Below are 13,740 nucleotides of genomic sequence, written 5' to 3' on the forward strand. Positions count from 1 at the left end.
GAGATGGCTCAGTGGTAAAGAACACTGACTACTTTTCCAGAGGACCCAGGTTCAATTACCAGCACCTACATGGCAGCTTATAGCTGTCTGTAGCTCCAGTTCCAGGGGATCTGACACCCTTGCACAGACATACATGCAGGCAAAACACCAATATAATAAAAAACAAACAAAAACCCCATAGTAATCTATTGCTGGGCATGGTGGTGTGTGCTTTTAATCCCACCTTCCCACTCAGTACGGAGGAAGCAGAAGCAGGTATATCTCTGTGAGTTTCAGGCCAACTAGGGCTATATAGTAATATCCTGTCTCAAAAAACAAAAAATAAAACAAAACAAACAACCTAAACTCTACCTACTGTTATTGTTTTTATCTTGCTGTCACAAATAAAGGTGATGATCACTGATACCATCCCACTTCCATTCTCCAAAATGTAGCTACTATTTTTTTCATTTTTTTCTGATCTCTAATGAAGTTTGCTTTTTATTTTTGTGTTTTGAGACAGGGTCTTATGTACTCCAGTCTGAGCTTGTAATCCTGCTGCCTGTGCCTCCTCTGTGTTGGGCTTTTCAGACCCACTTAAAGTTTGCCTTTGTATTGTATTAACAATTGATATTAGACAATATTGATTTCGCTCTTCATGATTACTAAATTTTCATAGTTACAAACATCTGTGCTCAAGATTATAATCATAATTTCATTGTATATGTTTTGTATATTGATTAATTATAATAAAAAATAAATTTCATCATTGTACTTAGGTAAATATTATTCCCTCTTCAACTAACTAATGTCAACTAGTATACTATGATGATTCTGCTTTTTTTTGCATAGGTTTTGTTTTTTGTTTTTTTGTTTTTTGCTTTGCTTTTACATAATGTTTTGAATAGATTTTCTCCCTCATTTTTATCACTTCCTTGAGTTCTAAACTCTTAGAAATAGTATGAAAACACTTGGAATCCCTACATTTTAAGGATTACTCCATGAAATCATCCTATCCTCATCTGACATCTCCCTTAGGCTTGTTGCTCAACTGATATTCAGGGTGATGGGGGGCTGGTTTCTTTACTCCTGAGTTTTATCCATTATAGTTTGTATTCTTGATTCATTGTCATTTTGCTGAAGAGATCCTCTAGTAAGTTCCTAAGAATGGTGAGACATTTTTTGAGTCCTACTTGTCTGAAATGTTTTATTCTTAATAATAGTTAGGAGAATTGAGGCAGAAGTCCTGAATTCAGGGTTAGTGTGGCCTTATAGTTAGCAGAAGCAGATCCATCAGTATCATCATCTTTACAGCTTTCTCTTCCTTAGTAGGACACATGTCAAATACTTTTTTCCACATCCCTCTATAATTCCTCCCTCTCTCTTTAGAGAACTAGAAATAGAAGGGAACTTCTACAACATTTATGGGCATTTATTAAAACTCTAAATTAGCTGTTATACTCACTGTTGACAAATAAGTTTGTCACATAACAACAGAAATAGAATAAACATTTGCCACTGTTATTCAGCATTGAACTCGTAGTTCTATCGAGAGCAACAGGTTCAGCATCAAAGTTAGACAAGCAAAGTTTCATGGTTCATGTTCAAAGCACAAAATCAGTTTTTATTTATCAGCAGTGCACAAAAGAAAAATGGGAAAACAATTCCATTTAAAATAACATTAAATTTAGTAAAATATGTAAGAGAAAATTTAACCAAGGCAAGGAGAAACTTGATCCATTAAAACTAGAAAGTGCCGGGCGGTGGTGGCGCACGCCTTTAATCCCAGCACTCGGGAGGCAGAGCCAGGCGGATCTCTGTGAGTTCGAGGCCAGCCTGGGCTACCAAGTGAGTTCCAGGAAAGGCGCAAAGCTACACAGAGAAACCCTGTCTCGAAAAACGAAAAAAAAAAAAAAAAAAAAAAAAAAAAAAAAAAAAAAAAAAAACTAGAAAGTACTTAAAGAAATAAAAGAATATACATATATACTTATATGTATATGATTGAGTTTACTTCTTTGTTTCAGTGATAAAACAATGACAAAAATAATTTGGGGGTGGAATGGTTTGTTTCACCTTATATCTTGCCTTCTATTATTGAAGGAAAATAATGCAGGAATTCAAGATAAGAACCTAGAGCAGAAACTGGTGCAGAGGACATGGAGAAGTGTGGCTTACTGGCTTTCTCAGCCTGTTTTCTTATAGCACCAAGGACTACCTGCCCAGGAGTAGTATCATCCACAGTGGGCTGGGTCATCCCACATCAATCATTAATCAAGAAATTGCTTCCACTGATATTCCCACAGGCCAATATGATGAATGCAGTTTTTTGATTAAGGTTCCCTCTTCTCAGGTTACTCTAGTTTTTTATCAAGTAAACAAAAACTAACACAATGATATACTGAAAGACTTGATACTGTTAAATGAAAATACTCCACAAAGATATCTAGAGTCAATGAAATACTTATATAATTACAAAGGTCCTTTTTGTTACAGACATGGAAAAGATAATTATAAAATCTAAGAGGCATGGAATAACTAATATTGATAAAAAGATGAAATCAGAGAAATAAGTTTTTAAAACTTACGTAGTATGAAACTAGAATATAGATATAGACCAATGGAACAAACTGAGAGACCCAAAATAAAATAAAATCAGCTTTCAGCAAGGGTGTCAATGTCATTGAACAAGAAGCGAATATTTTCTTCTGAGTGGTGCTTTGATAACTCTATATACAGAACAGTTAAGTTGGACCCCTACCTCATAGCATATTTAGAAATTGACTACAGATAAACCAGTGAACTAAATGTGCAAGCTAATACCATGAACACTTAGAAGAAAACATAGGTTAAATCTTCATGACATTTGAGTTTTGCAATATGACAAGTTTTCATAAATGTGACAGCAAAACATGAATAACAGAATAGATACATTTGCAAAACATAAAACTTGTGTGTGAAAAGATATTAAGAAAGTGAAAAGACAGCCTATAAGGTTGAAAATATTTGCCAATTTTATAACTGATAAAGGTACACTATCTCGAATATTATGAAAGAAATCTTAGCATTGGACATAATAGTTCATTCCTGTAATCCAAACACTTAGGAGGCTGACTCTGGAGGATTGCAGTGAGTTCAAAGAAAATCTCAGTTACATAATGAGTTATGGTCCAGCCTAGGCCACACCATGAGATCATTGCCAAACCCAGTCTCAAACAAGTCTTAATACTGTATTTGGTGGTAAATAACTATACTCTACCAGTATTTGGCAGGTAGAGGCAAGAGAATCAGAAGTTCAAAATTACCCTGGCTGCAAAGCAAGTCCAATGCCAATCTGGGCTACATGGGATCCTGTCTCAAAAAGTCAAAAACAATAAAGACAAATTATCAATAAAAAGATGAGTGAGCCAGACATGGTGGTGCACACCTTTAATCACACACTCAGAAGGCAGAGTTAGGTGCATCTCTGTGAGTTCAAGGCTAGCGTAGACTATATAGCTACACAGTGGGATTCTGTCTTGGAAAAGAGATGAGAGACATGAATTACCAATATAATATAATAATGAAATAGTTGACATGACTATAGATTTAGAGATAGTAAAAAAAATAAAAAATGAAACAATAATAAGGGACTGGGGAGATGCCTCCATAGCAAAATGGATAATTCTCTTATCCAGAGAATAGAAGACCAAGATTATCAAGAATATCATGGACTAGAATTGGTTAGTGGTATCAAAGTGGTTCTAATCATTGATCCCACCACAGACAAGTCATCAGCAGTACTTATGAACATAGATTCATTGTCAGACTCTCCAAATATTCCTGGCTTATTCCAAACATATGCTGTTTGGTAAATATCCTAAAGAAATGAATATAATCAGTTTCTTAATGAACATGGTCCAAGTCAAAATGGCTTTTCTAGTGGAGAGCATACCAATTACTATTTTAATGTTTCTAATGAACACTTAGATGGAGCACTAGACAGGTTTGCTCAGTTTTTCCTGTGCCCCTTATTTGATTCTAGTTGTAAAGACAGGTGACTGCAGTTGATTCAGAACATGGGAAGAATGTGATGAATGACACCTGGATACTCTTCCAGTCAGAAAACGCTATAGGGAATTCCAAACACCCATTTAACAAATTTGGGGTGGGTAACAATATATTGTAGAAACTTGACCCAATCAAGAAAGCATTGACATAAGACCAAGAACTACTGAAATTTCATTCTACTGTAGCTAGAGTTTTTCTGCCTGGCCCACAGTCAGGACAAATCTCTCTCACCCGCCAGTCCCACAGCCACTCAGACCCAACCAAGTAAACACAGAGACTTATATTGCTTACAAACTGTATGGCCGTGGCAGGCTTCTTGCTAACTGTTCTTATATCTTAAATTAATCCATTTCTATAAATCTATACCTTGCCTCGTGGCTTACTGGCATCTTCACATGCTGTTTGTCATGGCGGCGGCTGGCAGTATCTCCCTCCGCCTTCCTGTTCTCTCAATTCTCCTCTCTGTTAGTCCCACCTATACTTCCTGCCTGGCCACTGGCCAATCAGTGTTTTATTTATTCACCAATCAGAGCAATTTGACATACAGACCATCCCACAGCATTCTACTGTTTCATTCATTCTGATGGCTATTTCTTTTTAGGTCAATGGAAGAAGTCTTCAAATGTTTCATAGAAAATTGTTTTTTTTTCATTTTGACCTTTTTATAAAATATTAGAAAGAAATAAGGTAGAAGTGTTTATCTGCTCATACTCATCTGCAGATGAGTTTCAATTTTAACTGGCTATGTTCCAACAAAAAGTTGAGATAGCTCTAAGTGGAGAACTGAAGAACATATGAATTACTGATAGGTTTTTTAAGTATATACATCAAAGGAATTGTGCATGGTGGAAGATTGACAGGTTTGACCATATAACAATTCAGAAATCTTCAATTGAAATGAAAGCATGGATGACAGTAGATGGCAGAAATTATTTGTTAAAACAAAGGTTTTATTTTTAAGCTATAAATTAGTGATAACATGTTGCTTTCCCTGTCAAATTGACATAGTGTTATTTTAGTTTTGCTTTAAGTAATGATCAGTTTGGATGTGGCTGCTGTTCTGTATTGCTGGTGGTAAATGGGACTCCCAGCTGCTCTAGTCTTTCTGAAGGACAATTTATTTTATTGTTATTTAAAGCCAGGTCTCACTGTATAGACCAGGCTGGCCTCAAACTTGTGACAGTCCTCCTGATCCTGCTTCCTGAATGTTGACATTATATATACAAGCCTGGCCCAAAATTATAACAGTTATATTTGTGTTGGATACAAGACAGAATGGAAACACAAAAATTTATGAATGTGTTGCAGCAATTATAACTCACACTCTGGAGTCCAACAGCCTGACTTTGAAGACTAAATATATGGTCTACTTATCCTTGTGTCTGTGAATTATCAAAGTTAGTGCAGTTTTCTAAACATCTGATTTTTTTTTCTTGAGACAGTGTCTCACTGTGTAACCCTTGGCTGTCCTGGAACTCAAAATGTAGACCAGGCTGGCTTCAAACTCACAGAGATCAATCTGCCTCTGCCTCTGCCTCCCAAGTGCTGGGATTAAAGGCATGTGACACCATACCCAGCTAAACATCTGATTTTTGTATTTGTAAAAGAGGTAATGGACTGGAGAAGTGGATCAGTAGTTAAGAGCACTTGCTGCTCTTGTAGAGTACCTAGGTTCAGTCTCCCAACACCTACACAATGGCTCACAATCATCTGCTACTTCAGTTCCAGGGGATCTGATGCTCTCTTATCATCTCCGTGGGTACCAAGTACACTGTGGTGAACAGGCATACATGTAGGCAAAATACTCAGACACATAAAAAAAAAATCTTTAAAAGTAAAAAATAAGAGATAAATAAATAAACGTAGGTGGTATTGCATGCGTGTTGTGAGACTTAATTGAGATAATGCAGATCAAATATTTACCATTATTTGTATTTGGCACATGCCAGTGTTCCATAAATGGTAGTGACTCTGGCACCCCATAATCATGAGTATATGGGTAATTATTGTCATTTATTTATTTATTTGTAAGTATGGAACGCTTCATGAGTTTGTGTGTCACCCTTGTGCAGGGGCCATACTAATCTTCTCTGTATCATTTAGTATATGTGCTGCCAAAATGAACACTTTAACTTTTTTGTCTTATTTATTAATTTATTTTTGTTATTAATACTTTTGTAATTAGAAGTTAACCATGCTGAGCTGAGTGCGGTATGGTGGCTCATACTTAAAGTCCCAGCATGTGGGAGGCCAAGGGAAAAGTATTGCCACAAGTTTAAAACTAGCCTGGGCTACAGAGTGAAACTCTTAGAAAAGAGAGAAAGAAGGGAGAAGAGAAGAACTGTATTTTAATTTGGTAGCAGCAACTAATATATGAAATGTATTCAAAACGTGAGGCCAATTTAAAAAAAAGAGTCCTTGGGCCAGTGAGGTGGCTCAGTGGGTAAAGGTACTTGCTGCTAAGCCTAGCATCTTGAGTTTGATCCCTGAGACCCATGTGGTAGAAGGATAGAACCAGCTCATGCAAGTTGTCTTCTGATCTCTGCACAAATACACACACACACACACACACACACACACACACACACGTAATTTTAAAAAAAGAACCCTTTATAATACTGCGTACTAAAGATATGTTGGCGTAGAATACTTAGTAGTATTGGATATGTAGAACCTAGTCCTTGAAAATAGGTACATAAAGGCTATGTTGTATTTCAGATAAAAAAACAAACATGATTTCTGTAAGTATTCGTTAGATAAATAATAATGGCACTAACTGAATCAAATAATTAGCTTTGTTCTCAATGTTCTTGATTGGAAGGGACAGGATAATCATCTAAAATATCAGATGTTTCACTCCCAACTTGACTGGCTCCTGCACTGAGTTCAGTAGAGTTGAGGGCTCTGGGAGAGATGTTTTTATATTACAGAGTTGTAAGGAGGGCATATCCTTTTTATATGATTAACAGATCATTCATTCATTCATCCTTTTGCCTAAACCTTCCAATGTGCTGGGCTGACAGGTATGTGCTACCACTGCTGGTTTATGCAGTGCTGGGAATCAAATCCAGGGCTTCACACACATTAAGCAAGTACTTTATCAACTGAGCCACATCTCCATTCCCCTTTTGAAATTTTATTTTGAGACAGAGTTTTGCTAAGTTGCGCAGGAGGAACTTGAATTTAAGAGCTGTCTCTCCTTCTCAAGTAATTGGGATTACAGAAATGAGACACTGAACCTGGTTCTAATCATTTTTTTGTTTTGTTTTGTTTTTTTTGAGACAGGGTTTCTCTGTGTAGCTTTGCGCCTTTCCTGGGACTCACTTGGTAGCCCAGGCTGGCCTCGAACTTACAGAGATCCGCTTGGCTCTGCCTCCCGAGTGCTGGAATTAAAGGCGTGCGCCACCACCGCCCGGCTCTCTAATCATTTTTTAAAAGGTTACTTTTTAAAAGATTATTCATTTGGTCTGTTTACAATTTCACTAGTGCCTTGTCTTTGGAAATTGTTGGTGGAGGGTTCATACAGAATCCAGGTCTCATAGTGAATGTCTGCTGACTCCACCATTGACCATTCTCATCACATGGCTTGATGGAGAATTCATTGTATTTTGGTTCCAGAAAGACACTAATTCTGGGGACAGAGTAAGGACCATTATATTTAAAGTTCAAGTGTGTCTTCAAAAATTATATTTGAGTGTTCAGAAATTGGTACCTCAGTTAACTACACAGATAACTACTATTTCCTCATGAAATATTTCCTCAACATTTAAGTAAACCAAAAAACTAGGGGTTGGACAGATTGCTCAGTAGTTAAGAGCAAAACTCGTCCAAAAGACTGGGGTGATCCTGCCCTGATTCCCAGCACTCACATTGTGAGTTGGCTCACAACTGTCCATAATTCCAGTTCCAAAGATCCATCAATTTATTCTGGCCTTCATGGTTACTTCACGCATGTGGTGCACAGATATTTATGCAGGCAAAACACACATAAACATAAAATAAATAAAAATAAAAGTTTAAAAAAATAAACTTTTTAAAAGTTTGATTTATTTATTTTATGTATATGAGTGCTCTATGTGCATGTATTCCTTTATGCTAGAAGAGGTCATATGGTCCTACTATAGTTGGTTGTGAGCCACCATGTGGTTGCTGGGAATTGAACTAAGGATCTCTGGAAGAGCAGGTAGTGCTCTTAACTGCTGAGCCATCTCTCCAGCCTGAACAATAAACTTTTTTATTACAGAGTATTATGTTACAGTTGTTACTCAATTTATTGGTATACAATTGTTTATAATATCCTCTTATAGTCCTTTTTATTTCATTGGCATTTAAAAAGATTTATTTATTTTTACGTGTATGAGTGTTGTGCCTGAATGCTTGCCTGTGCACCATATGTGTACAATGCCCACAGAGGCCAGAAGAAGTTGTTGGGTCTCCTACAACTGTAGTTACATGTGGTTATAAGCTGCCATGTGGGTACTGGGAACTGAACTGAGTTCCTTGTGTTGGCTAGTTTTATGTCAACTTGACACAAACTAAAGTCATTTGAGAGGAGGGAACCTCAATTAAGATAATGTCTCCATAAGATCCGGCTGTAGGCAGGCCTGTAAAACATTTTCTTAATTAGTGACTGGATTCGGGAGGGCCCAGCTGGTAGTGAGTGGTGCCATCCCTGGGCTGGTGGTCCTGAGTTCTGTAAGAAAGCAGGCAAGCCAGGAGAAAGCCAGTAAGTAGCACCCCTCTGCAACAGCTCCTGCCTTCAGGATCCTGCCCTGCTTGAGTTCCTGTCATGGCTTCCTTCACTGATGAACAGCAATGCTGAAGTGTAAGCCAAATAAACCCTTTCCTCCATAATTTGCTTTTTGTCATGGTGTTTTGTTATAGCAATAGAAACCTAACTACGACAGTCCCCTGCAAGAGCAGCCAGTGTTCTTAACTGCTGAACCATCTCCCGAGCCTCATCATTGCCACTGGTTTTAATTATCCTTTCCAACTCTAATTTTAGTTATTTGAATAATCCTTCCTTTCCCCCTTAGTTTATCTTGCTAAAGTTGTGTTGGTTTTAAAAAGCAAATTTTTGTTTCCTTCTGTTGATTTTATGTTCTCTGTTCTATTTTATCTACTATTTATTATTCATTTCTTTCTACTTGGTTTAGGTTTAGTCAAATTTTTCTCTTTGAGGTATAAAATTGGGTTGTTGGCTTATTTTCTTGTTTATTACTATATTTGTATATGCGGTGTGTGTACACACATGGCATGGTACACATGGCATGCAGACCAGAGAACAAGTTTTGGGGGTCAGTTATCTTGTTCTACTGTAGTTTCCATGCATTAAATTGAAATTGTCAGAGTTTCATGACAAGTGCTTTTATCCTCTGAACCATCCTAATCTCTGTTTTAATGTTCTTGAATTTTTGTTTTGTTTTCAGACAGGGTGTTAAATAGATAAATTTCTGGAACTCTTTATCTGCATCTGTAGCAAAGTAGATTTCTTTTAAATTTTCATTTATTTATTTATTAATTTATTTATTTAGGTTTTTGGTATGGGGTTTCTCTGTGTAGGTTTCTCTGTGTAGCCCTGACTGTCCTGGAACTTGCTTTGTAGATCATGCTGGTCTTGAACTCAAAGATCAACCTGTCTCTGCTTTCCAAGTGCTGGGATTAAAGGCTTGCACCACCACGCTCAACTTTAAAAAATATTTATTACATGTGTGTGCATGTGTGTGCTTTTTCATGCACATGTGTATGATATGTGGAGGTGTGCTATGATATAATATACATGTCAAGGTTAGAGAACAACTTTCTGGAGTTCTTCTACTGTTTGGGTCCTAGAAATCTGATTCAGGTCATTATGCTTGTGCAACAAATACCCTTTACCCACTGAGCATCTTGCTTTTCTTATTAATTCTTTTTCAGTGTACATATTCGTAGCTATAAATAATCTGTGTTGACTTTTTTCATCAAAAAATATTTTGCTTCATCTCATAATAGACTAACTATGTTTTCATTTTCATTTGTCTCAGGGTTTCTTTTCATTTCTCTTATGAGTTCTTTACCCCATTTGTTGTTTAAGAGTATCTTGTTTAATTTATTCATCTGTGGATTTTCTACTTTTTCTCATGCCATTCATTTCTAGTTTCCTTATGCTGTAATCAGAAAAAATACTTTTAAATGTTGCTAAGATAACTATGGCCAAACATGTGGTGTATTCTAGGGAGAGAGTTCCATGTACATTTGAGAATAGATATGAGCCAGATATTATAATGCAGGCCTGTAATCCCAACACTAGAAGGGCTGAAACAGAAAGATCACAAGTTAGAGACCAGCCTGAGATACTGAGTTCCAGGTTTGCTTGAGCTATATCAAGAGGCCCTGTCTAAAATTTTAAAAAGGGAATTAGTTTATTATTAATTGAAGTATTTTATATAAAATTTAAAGCTTATTTCCATCCATTCAGAAGTTACTTGAGTCAGAACTATATCCCAACTTTATTTTTTTAATTCCTTCTTTTTTTCCTTTTTTTTCATTTTCTATCTATCTATATATCTATCTACCTACCTACCTATCTTTATTGCTGTGATATGAGCACAGGGTGACAACTGCCCAATGGTCATCACATTTCCCATGTATAGCATGAATTTTAGATTTAAGAAATATGAAATACTGAAGATCTCTCTGCTTTTCAGCCCAAATCTTATTCCCATGTTCTTAGTAAACCTTGTGGCTTAAATTTTTTTTTATTTTATAATATAATTTAATTTTACATATCAGCCACGGATTCCCCTGTCCTCCCTCCTTCAGCCCCCCCTCCCCGCCCTCCACCCAGCCCACCCCCCATTCCCATCTCCTCCAGGGCAAGGACTCCCCTGGGGATTCAGCTCAACCTGGTAGATTCAGTTGAGGCAGGTCCAGTGCCCTCCTCCCTTCATCCAGGCTGAGCCAAATGTCCCTGCATAGGCCCCAGGCTCCAAACAGCCAGCTCATGTACTAAGGACAGGTCCCGGTCCTACTGCCTGGGGGCCTCCCAAACAGTTCAAGCTAATCAACTGTCTCATTTATCCAGAGGGCCTGATCCAGTTGGGGGCTCCTCAGCTATTGGTTCATAGTTCATGTGTTTTCACTAGTTTGGCCATTTGTCCCTGTGCTTTTTCCAATCATGGTCTCAACAGTTCTCACTCATACAAACCCTCCTCTTTCTCACTGATTTGACTGCTGGAGCTCCACCTGGGGCCTGGCCATGTTTCTCTGCATCCGCTTCCATCAGTCATTAGATGAGAGTTCTACCACGACAGTTAGGGTGTTTGGCCATCCGATCACCAGAGTAGGGAATCAGTCTCCCACAAGACCCAGCTATACCACTCTTAGGCATATTTCCAAGGAATGCTCAATCATACCACAAGGGCACATGCTCAGCTATGTTCATAGCAGCATTATTTGTAATAGCCAGAACCTGGAAACAACCTAGATGCCCCTCAACTGAATGGATAAATAAAATGTGATACATATACACAATGGAGTACTACTCAGCAGAGAAAAACAGTGAGTGACATCATGAGGTTTGCAGACAAATGGATGGATCTAGAAAAAATCATCCTGAGTGAGGTAACCCAGACTTAGAAAGACAAACATGGTATGTACTCACTCATAGGTGGATACTAGATGTAAAACAAAGGATGACTAAACTGCTACTCACAACTCCAGGGAGGCTACCTACTAAAGAGGACCCTAAGAAAGACACAGGGATCGCCCAACAACAGAGTAATGGATGAGATCTACATGAGCAAACTGGACGTGAGGGGGGGTAATGAAGGGCAACGGTCGAGGGAAAGAGAGTTTAGGGGAGCAGGAGATCCCAGCTGGATCAAGAACAGAGAGGGAGAACAAGCAAAGAGATACCATGATAAATGAAGACCCCATGGGAATAAGAAGAAGCAAAGTGCTAGAGAGGTCCCCAGAAATCCACAAAGATACCTCCACAATAGACTACTGGCAATGGTCGAGAGAAAGTCCGAACTGACCTACTCCGGTGATCGGGTGGCTTAAATTTGATTGTGAAGTTGAATCAATTCTGTTTAAGGCTTCTACATGTTTCAGTCTATCACATACACCTGCATAATTACAAGCCCTGTTCATTTCTCCTTACTCCTAGCAAAGTTAAGCTTTAGGCAAAGCCCTATCATTTACCTTTCTCTGTCTTAAATGAGAAGAGTGGTCACTGTTCTCTACTCATAATCTATTCATTGTTCCTTTCTAGAACATAATGTATTTGAAATTACTTTTGTATTCATACTTAATAGATATTTTTCTTTCGTATTTTATTACCTGATATTTTCTATAGTGAGAGAAAGGGTTTTTGTGGCTTTCTGTATTCTAGCTAGTAGAACTACCAGATCACTTTGGATTTAGTTAGGAATTGGGATAATTCAAGTTTAGGCTTCTAGTCCCTATATTTAGTTAGGGTTTCTATTGCTGTGACAAAATACTATAACTGTGGTGATATTGTGTTCCCCAAAATACTATGCACCCTAATAAACTTATCTGGGATCAGAGAACAGAACAGCCACTAGATACAGAGGCCAGAAAATGGTGGCACAAACACCTTTAATCCTAGCATTCCAGAGGCAGAGATCTATCTGGATCTCTGTGAGTTCAAAGCCACACTGGAAACATCCAGGCATGGTGGTGACTCACGCCTTTAATCCCAGTAAGTAATGGTAGGAAGCAGAAAGGTATATAAGGCATGAAAACCAGGAACTAGAGCTGGTTAAGCTTTTAGGCCTTTGAGCAGCAGTTCAGCTGAGATTCATTCTGGATGAGGACTCAGAGGCTTCCAGTCTGAGGAAACAGGATCAGCTGAGGAATTGGCAAGGTGAGGTGGCTGTGGCTTGTTCTGCTTCTCTGATATTTCAGCATTCACCCCAGTACCTGGCTCTGGGTTTGTTTTTATTAATAAGACCTTTAAGATTCGTGCTACATATAACCAAAAAGCAAGTTGAGGAGGAAAGGGTATATTTGGCTTATACTTCCAGATCATAGTTCATCACTGGAGGAAGTCAGGACTGGAACTCAAACAGGGCAGGATCCTGGAGGCAGGTGCTGATGCAGAGGCCATGGAGGGGTGCTGTTTACTGGCTTGCTCTTCATGGCTTGCTCAGCCTGCTTTCTTATAGAACCCAGGACCTCCACCCCAGGAATAGCACCACCCACCATGGCCTGTCCCCTCCCCTATTGATCACTAATTGAGAAAATGACTTACAGCTGGATCTCATGGAGGCATTTCCATAACTGGAGCTCCTTCCTCTGATGACTTTAGCTTGTGTCAAGTTGACACACAAAACCAGCCAGAACAATAATATATAGTTCTCTTTTTGTTCCTAGTATGTTTACCATCATATGCCTGAGAACAGTTTGCAGAGCTTCTCCACCCTTGCATGTCCTCAGTTATAATTTTGTCATTCTGAACTCATCAGTACTTTTGAAAACTCTTTGTAACTTCTTTCCTATAAGTTTCCTCATTTAGAATCATATTTTTCTGGGAAAACTAGATCTAACTGTGAGGCTCGTCTCTGAAATTTTCTCCCTCTTTAGTTGTTGGCCCTGCCATTACTAACTGTTTTGGTAGCTCTCCAGTGACATCTGTCAGAAAGTTATTTCTTTAAGTGAGTTTTAATTGTTTTTAGTAGGAAGATTGGTTATAACAACTAGTTCATTATC

At 38.1% G+C, this 13,740-nt stretch overlaps 1 protein-coding gene and 1 pseudogene across 2 annotated transcripts in view; one reads left to right on the plus strand and one right to left on the minus strand.

Annotated features, from left to right (window-relative positions):
- Window positions 1-13,740, plus strand: part of Brcc3 (BRCA1/BRCA2-containing complex subunit 3) — a 117,852-nt gene that overhangs the window by 18,536 nt on the left and 85,576 nt on the right. The gene's annotated exons all lie outside the window — the stretch shown is intronic.
- Window positions 6,054-6,153, minus strand: LOC128118441 (uncharacterized; annotated as a pseudogene).

The sequence above is a fragment of the Peromyscus californicus genome, unplaced genomic scaffold (genome assembly GCF_007827085.1).
Source record: "Peromyscus californicus insignis strain IS unplaced genomic scaffold, ASM782708v3 Scaffold_10__1_contigs__length_136768540, whole genome shotgun sequence".
Taxonomy (NCBI): domain Eukaryota; kingdom Metazoa; phylum Chordata; class Mammalia; order Rodentia; family Cricetidae; genus Peromyscus; species Peromyscus californicus.